At 44.6% G+C, this 7,777-nt stretch overlaps 1 protein-coding gene across 1 annotated transcript in view; it reads right to left on the bottom strand.

Annotated features, from left to right (window-relative positions):
• Nucleotides 1-3,762: 3,762 nt before the first annotated feature.
• T265_12447 (hypothetical protein) overlaps nucleotides 3,763-7,777 on the bottom strand; it is a gene marked incomplete at both ends in the record, with an annotated part of 18,329 nt that continues 14,314 nt past the window's right edge. The window contains one exon of the mRNA XM_009163863.1: nucleotides 3,763-3,920. The remainder of the gene's footprint in view (nucleotides 3,921-7,777) is intronic.

Below are 7,777 nucleotides of genomic sequence, written 5' to 3'. Positions count from 1 at the left end.
GTAAGCCCTCACAAACGGTAGTATGCAGCATTTGACCTGGTCGGCATTGCGTTATCCGGTTACATAAGCCTAATACAATGTAATAGACACGTGTGTTAAGATAAATGGTGGGGAAGAAGTGACTAAAGCATGTAAAAAGTTATCTGGATTCATTTTTATAAAATCAACGACAATACCACTCATGTCGATTCTGTGCCACTTCTGAAAACGCCTTCGATCCAGCACAGTCATCTCTTGTGCTCTGAACTGGGGGATTTAGATGACCCAACAAAAACCAACCAAACAGTGTTGGCCTTTGTTCATTTGCGCTAGGTCATCCTTTCGAATCCCGTTTGGTTTATTCAACCAAATACAGGGCTTAGAAATAAGGTCCAGCTGAGGAAATCACAAATCAGCTAGCTTATGGGCGTATTTTAATCCCCATATTCAAAGACGAACATTATTCGCTATTCCCATCAGACGAGCGACGATTCACAGGTAACGATGACCGAAAGAAACCAGTCTACTGAAGTCTTCAACCCAAAGAATCTCACATCAGCATATCACAGCACGAACAGATGCACCGTATGAGCATTCTAGAGTCGTGCCTCGCCAAAGACGATGGAGAGTGACAAGTTCGTCTCTAGCTTCAGCAACACGAATAATTATTTCGTCACAATAGCCGTGCTAAAGCAGTTCCATCTTTCTCGATGCGAACACGGCTCTATCGAGTGTAAAGATGGGTGTACAAACTGACCAGTTGTGAACCATAAGCTCACGATTTTGCGGGTAGCACAGTTCGAATCGACTGGTGTGATGCAATTTGAGCCCCACCATGGCCATCACGTCACATCGTCCTAATATTTCATGCTATCTAAGTGGAGCTCCAGGAAATAACGCCAAGATATGCTGAGTTGGCAGAAATCCTTTTTAAGAAGTCTATAAGGAAACTGAATAAAAGTGGAAGGCTCGATGAACTTTCTCGAACCCTCCCACACAGATGAAAAGGCAAGAAAACCTCGCCGAAAGACGTGCGCGCTCCATGTTATGCGACTGCGACGTTTTCATGTTGACGGAGACAGCCCGAGACAGCCTTAGTCTTAGGTAGCCCTGTGAAATGCGTCGAAAACACATTTGACATCCACAAATACTAACACCGTCGGCCTTCCCTGTGCGGCGCAGTTCCAGCATTTGATTCCAGTTGGATATGCAATCCATACACTTTGCAAAAGAATCACCTCGTCATTCATGAATAGTGTTCACACTAATGATACGTGAAGCGATTGCGGTCAGCAATTTAAGAGCGTTCATCGAGCTCATACGGTCATACAGTCATTACAACCATTTTCCGTAAATGTGAAGGTTGGCCAGTGTCCCGACTAGCATGCGTCCTTCTAGGGGTTCAATTAGATCCAAACAAGGTGGTAAGGTGTGCAGTCACCACCGGGCCATCCTTGAAAAATGAAAGCCAGAGCTGGTTCAAGCCCGGGGGGTTCGTAGTTTTAGGGCTGACTGCCCTTTGGTGACCTCATGAGAAGTTGATGAACCTGTATTGATGACTGTATGCGCTGAACGGAGGTTGATGGAGCAACCTTGTATTAACTGCTGATGAGCGCTAGTAAGATGGCTGCCAGATTGACTCTGTCACATTCAATGTTTTAAGTTCTGAAGTCTGAATTCGTTGGGAACACCTCCGAGAATTCTTAGCGGCAAGCGCAACTTCCACGCCTTCGGAGTTTAGTCTTGATTAATAAAGGTAGACAAGCTGGCTTGGTTCGTTCACGACACCATGGCGAGAAGTGTTGAAAATTGACACAGGAGAGTAGCATGTCATTGTCTGCAATGAGCTTTGGTACACGTTCCGCAGTGTCACTGCAGTGGATGCCCGATATTCGACCGCCAGTGTACCAGTTTGAACTTTCACATCACGAGCCTACACTACAATATGGGTACCAACAAGTTCATCTGGTTGGAAATACAGCTCGTCTTCCACTCATTTTCGGCTGGTATCTCTAGTAACGATGACAATGAAAGCCTGAAGCCGCCTTCGAGACTCATGGCACAGGTTTAGAAACAACTAGGATTCATTAACCAAAGCCGATTTAGTAGGTGCGCTAAGCGTAATACCAGCACCAGTTATACCTTTATTTACCATTAGTTTTATCCTGTCACAGTAATGACTCTCCCCTGCCCATGAACAACACTCGATACATATTTTACCAGTCTTTCCATGACTGATAGGTTTTATTTGTCTACGTGACATGCTCCGTTTTTACTAAACTGACCGATCCGGTGACTCATCAACCTTCACATGTGAAGACCAAGTAGATCTTGGTCAATATGCCCACCTTTGTGTCACCGCTTGGCTTGATGTAAATATTGAACGATTCACGGAACATCTTTCGCAAAAAATTGGCCTCTCTCAATCTCATCAGTTAGAAACGATGTTTTCCTGGCACCGTTCGTCGACCTACTGAGTGACCCGAATTTCAAGGTCGTTGCTCGAAATCACAACACAACCTGTATGTTGATGAGTAAAAGTAAAAGATCAATGACGCAAGACGACAGAAACGCTCGTTCGCACTCAGGCATGTAGTCTATATGACGAAACGAATCCAAAATCGGTGACTGCAACGTAGATACATCGTCTACTATCCAAGACATTTAAGGTAAAAGCCCTCTGAGCAACGGTTGATGGGACAGGTTTGAAAGAGATAAAGCATTTTCTCCGTAAACAGAACCCCACTGCATCTAGTGCTTGTAGACTGATGCATCAAGGGTCGCCTGCCCAGAGCGTGGTTTCGACTTAAGTGGATAGACATAAAAACCGTGCAGGCATGTAACAGTAACATGAAGGCGAGAACAGCGATGAACGGAAATGAACCATCTAGCGAATGAAGATTGTCAGATTCATGTGTGAATACGGTGACTGTGACTGCTGAAATCAACTTCAGGTCGAATAAGAACACCTTAACATGAGGTGACTAGATGAGCCACACGGATGTTTGACAGATTATGATACTTCGCTTGGTATTCTCACAACTCACTCAACCTTGAAATCGAGCACACGCAACTTGGGTAATGAAAACACGCATCAATTCGACACAAACGTCCAGGTCATCTTCGTTGAGGTAAAACAGTAGCAAGTTTTTGAGTACATTTGGAGGGCAGTGCACACGCTTGCGACTACTATCATATCACCTAATCTAGACTAGCCAACGGTTCTCGTCAAACCAGTGCATGTCTGATCACCGCTTTCATCAATTCTTATTTAAACCAAGTTGCCGATAGCACAGACAGCACCTCAAGTTGTACAATAACTGCGTGGAAATACAAAGTAACCGAACTACTTCTGGCCAAGAACGAGTGCAAAATATGGAACGCCTTGGGTTAAAATCTTAACATATGTTTGTTCACAGTGACCAGCTAAGTGTCCTCTAGGGAACCTATGGATGGAAGACTCGTTCAGTCTCGGAGGTATAACGACCCCAATAAATCTGTAATTATTCTGTACCTAGCGTCAGCGTATGGGGGCTTATAGGTTGCATATGAACACACATGTGTCAACCCATAACCATCTTTGGTACCGTTTGCGCGAAGAGCGGAGATTGACCTAGTCAATAACAATCGCATCCAGTCGAACTGAGTCGAATGTTATTTCTCCACATCCCTACTGTGCCTTGGCGAAATTTATTACTTAAGGAGTGGGAAGCTGGAGTTAAGGGACGAACTTATAATATGGCCATATCAAAACTTCGCACACTATGTGGAAATGAGATCTTGAGTCAAAGTATTTTATATTATGATACATGTGTTTTACACCACTCGGTAACCCATTCACAAATGCGAGCCACGTTGTGTTCTTGGTCCTCCCAAGTATTGTTTTGCAATTCGTACACAATATTCTCAGCATAGGATTCACGAGCTTCATCCAGTATGACCTGTGAAGCAACGGAGAGGAGTGTTGTGTAATTTATCGAGCTGTTGACAACGAGGATACGATACTGAAAACAGTAAACCCGTTGAGAAAAGTTGATAGTGCCTAGAATGAAAACTGATTTTACAGCAATACGCCAAAACATATGGCTCCTTAAAGGGGCTAGTGACGGGTGGATCTGCAAGGGATGCAATGAACGGACCAGCAACTGACCTCTCCGACCGTTCATTAGTAGTCGATTAATTGTTTGAATAGGTCAGCAGCTGACATGAGACAGTAATCGGTTCGATTCTATATTTAAGTCAGATAAACAATCGGAACCAAAGCAGTACTCCGGAAAACCATTAAAGACTGCATATCAAATGAGCCATGGATAAGGCCACCTGGTGTCCGCAGCGGTAACAGAAACGGAAGTATAAGGCGGGAGACAATCACTTTAAAGTGAAGCTGTGTACCAAATTAATGCAGTTGCTACACAATAAACGACAATATGTGAATACCCCAATGCATGTACTGGTGGACTGACNTAACCATCTTTGGTACCGTTTGCGCGATGAGCGGAGATTGACCTAGTCAATAACAATCGCATCCAGTCGAACTGAGTCGAATGTTATTTCTCCACATCCCTACTGTGCCTTGGCGAAATTTATTACTTAAGGAGTGGGAAGCTGGAGTTAAGGGACGAACTTCTAATATGGCCATACCAAAACTTCGCACACTATGTGGAAATGAGATCTTGAGTCAAAGTATTTTATATTATGATACATGTGTTTTACACCACTCGGTAACCCATTCACAAATGCGATCCACGTTGTGTTCTTGGTCCTCCCAAGTATTGTTTTGCAATTCGTACACAATATTCTCAGCATAGGATTCACGAGCTTCATCCAGTATGACCTGTGAAGCAACGGAGAGGAGTGTTGTGTAATTTGTCGAGCTGTTGACAACGATGATACAACATTGAAAACAGTAAACCCGTTGAGAAAAGTTGATAGTGCCTAGAATGAAAACTGATTTTACAGCAATACGCCAAAACATATGGCTCTTTAAAGGGGCTAGTGACGGGTGGATCTGCAAGGGGGAATACAATGAACGGACCAGTAACTGACCTCTCCGACCGTTCATTAGTAGTCGATTAATTGTTTGAATAGGTCAGCAGCTGACATGAGACAGTAATCGGTTCGATTCTATATTTAAGTCAGATAAACAATCGGAACCAAAGCAGTACTCCGGAAAACCATTAAAGACTGCATATCAAATGAGCCATGGATAAGGCCACCTGGTGTCCGCAGCGGTAACAGAAACGGAAGTATAAGGCGGGAGACAATGATTTTAAAGTGAAGCTATGCACCAAATTAATGCAGTTGCTACACAATAAACGACACTATGTGAATACCATGTGCTGGTGGACTGACTAAACGTAAGCTAGAGTATATGTGAATACCCCAATGCATGTACTGGTGGACTGACTAAACGTAAGCTAGAGTACAGAGATCTACATGGTCCCAGCATAAGGAGGAATAATAATGGTGAACGATTGTTGGAATTATGTGCTACCCATCGACTAGTCGACACTTCTGACACTATCAACATCTGGAACTTGGTGTTCAATCTCTTCAGAGTTCACCATGAGGTTGTCAAGCTGAGGTGAGCGCGTCAAATAACCAAACTTCCGCACATCCCAAAGGTTAGGTAACCTGTTCTCCTATGAACGAAGAGTCACTACTGGGCGGACACGGTGACTGGTCGGGGACCATGTGAATCTATTTTGCCTTCTGTGACAGGCCTTAAAAAGAATACCTGGTCAATCGACTTCGGGCGCTCCGGTATTTAGGGACCACCAATAACGCTACCCATCACCAGAAATATACTTGAGGTCATCAAAAGTTTAAAATCCTTGGGAAACCTTGCAACACATTTCCACGGTTTCGACCAGTCAATTTTTCTTCATGTTAAGAAACCCGGCATGTGGGTGCCGAAAATTGACATTAGGGGCACAAATACACCAACAGTAAAAACTGGTGCTTAACTGCGATTTGGCGAGGCACAAAACCCTCATAAATAAATTCCCAAAGGCGGAATCGCTACAGGAGGAAGTTCCATTTTGCTGGCGAAAACGGAGATGAGGAAAACCGAAAAAAAAACATTCGAGCATCGCGCTGAATCAAGACACTGTCAGTGAAAATCACATCCTCTTCAGTTGCGAAAACCGTGTACATACGCAGAAAACACGTGACCGCCATATGCTTTCGTAAAAATTACTGGTCTTGACCTAGTGCCAACTAAATGGAGATAAGGAACACCGAAAAAACATTCGAGCATCGTGCTGAATCAAGACACTGCCAGTGAAAATCACATCCTCTTCAGCTGCGAAAACCGTGTACATACGCAGAAAACACGTGACCGCCATATGCTTTCGTAAAAATTACTGGTCTTGACCTAGTGCCAACTAAAGAAACCAAGCTTTGTGATGGTTTTTGCGGGGTGTATTGTTCAGTTTCACATCACTCGTTAACCAAGCTTTGTTAATCAAGTCTTTTGTTTTTCTGTTCACGCATCACAACGGTAGCGAAGCATCAGTGCTGAAGATTGTTGTTTTGCTGTTTATGGTCAATAACAAAGTTGAAGAGGGATGGTGAGAGAGAGAACGACCTTGTCTTACACCACTGGGAGGGGCGAAATTAGTTGACAGCTTGTCGTATGCGCCCAACGAGTTTGCATACAAAGCCTCCATAAAAAACAAAGATTAAGGGTGGACATCCTTTATCGCCATGCAACGCCAGTCTGTGAAGATCTAAGGAGTCGAAAGCAGACTTCAGATAGAGAAAAAAGTCATCACCATCACCATCGACAGCATGACATTCGAAAGCAGCAGATAGAGAAAAAAGTCATCACCATCACCATCGACAGCATGACATCAGTGTTCACCACCGATGCTTCACTGCCCTACAAACAACAGAGTAGCACCCACTCAAGCGTTTCGTGATCTCCTTCATACTCCTCTGCCAAGTCAAGGGTTGGCCACCTCTCTGTTCACGCCACTCTGAACTGAACTGGGCAAACAGCACTCTCTTCGGCAAACGATGGTTCGGCATACGTAACGCATGTCCCAACCAACGCAGCTTCTGGTGCTGGACACATTATTCAATGGAAGTACCCGTTACACAACCGAAAACGCGCTATCTAACTGCCTCATTACGGATTCGCCGACACCAACCACCTCTCTGTTACGCCACTCTGAACTGGGCATGGCAAACAGCCCTCTCTTCGGCAAACGATGGTTCGGCATACGTAACGCATGTCCCAAACCACGCAGCTTCTGGTGCTGGACACATTATTCAATGGAAGTACCCGTTACACAACCGAAAACGCGCTATCTAACTGCCTCATTACGGATTCGCCGACACCAACCCACACGAGCTATGGTTCTGAGACAACGATTGTCGAGCACCTGAAGACGTCTCAGTTCCGCTGCTCGAATAGGCCAAGTCTCACAGCCATATAACATAACAGCCCGTACTGTAGCTTGATACACACGTCCTTCAGATTCAGGGATAAACCATTCTGACGCCACAGGTGTCTCAAGTTAGCAAACGCGGCCCGAGTCTGTCACCTCATCTGTCACACTACAATCAGAACTAATACAACTTCCAAGACACGTAAAACGCTCCACAACTTCCAGTACCTCTCCCTGGATTGTAAGGGGAGTGTTCAGTGACTGCACGTCCACAAGCATGACCTTACACTTTGTAGGTGCAAAGTGCATACCAAAGGACGGGATGACTTTGGTCAGTTCATCCAAGAATACTTGCGCCTTTTCCTCCTCTTCGAACATGAGAACGATGTCGTCTGCATATTCCA

The sequence above is a fragment of the Opisthorchis viverrini genome, assembly GCF_000715545.1.
Source record: "Opisthorchis viverrini unplaced genomic scaffold opera_v5_1, whole genome shotgun sequence".
Lineage (NCBI taxonomy): Eukaryota > Metazoa > Platyhelminthes > Trematoda > Opisthorchiida > Opisthorchiidae > Opisthorchis > Opisthorchis viverrini.
Note: the sequence above shows the minus strand (reverse complement) of the source record. Positions and strands in the feature narration are given on the sequence as shown.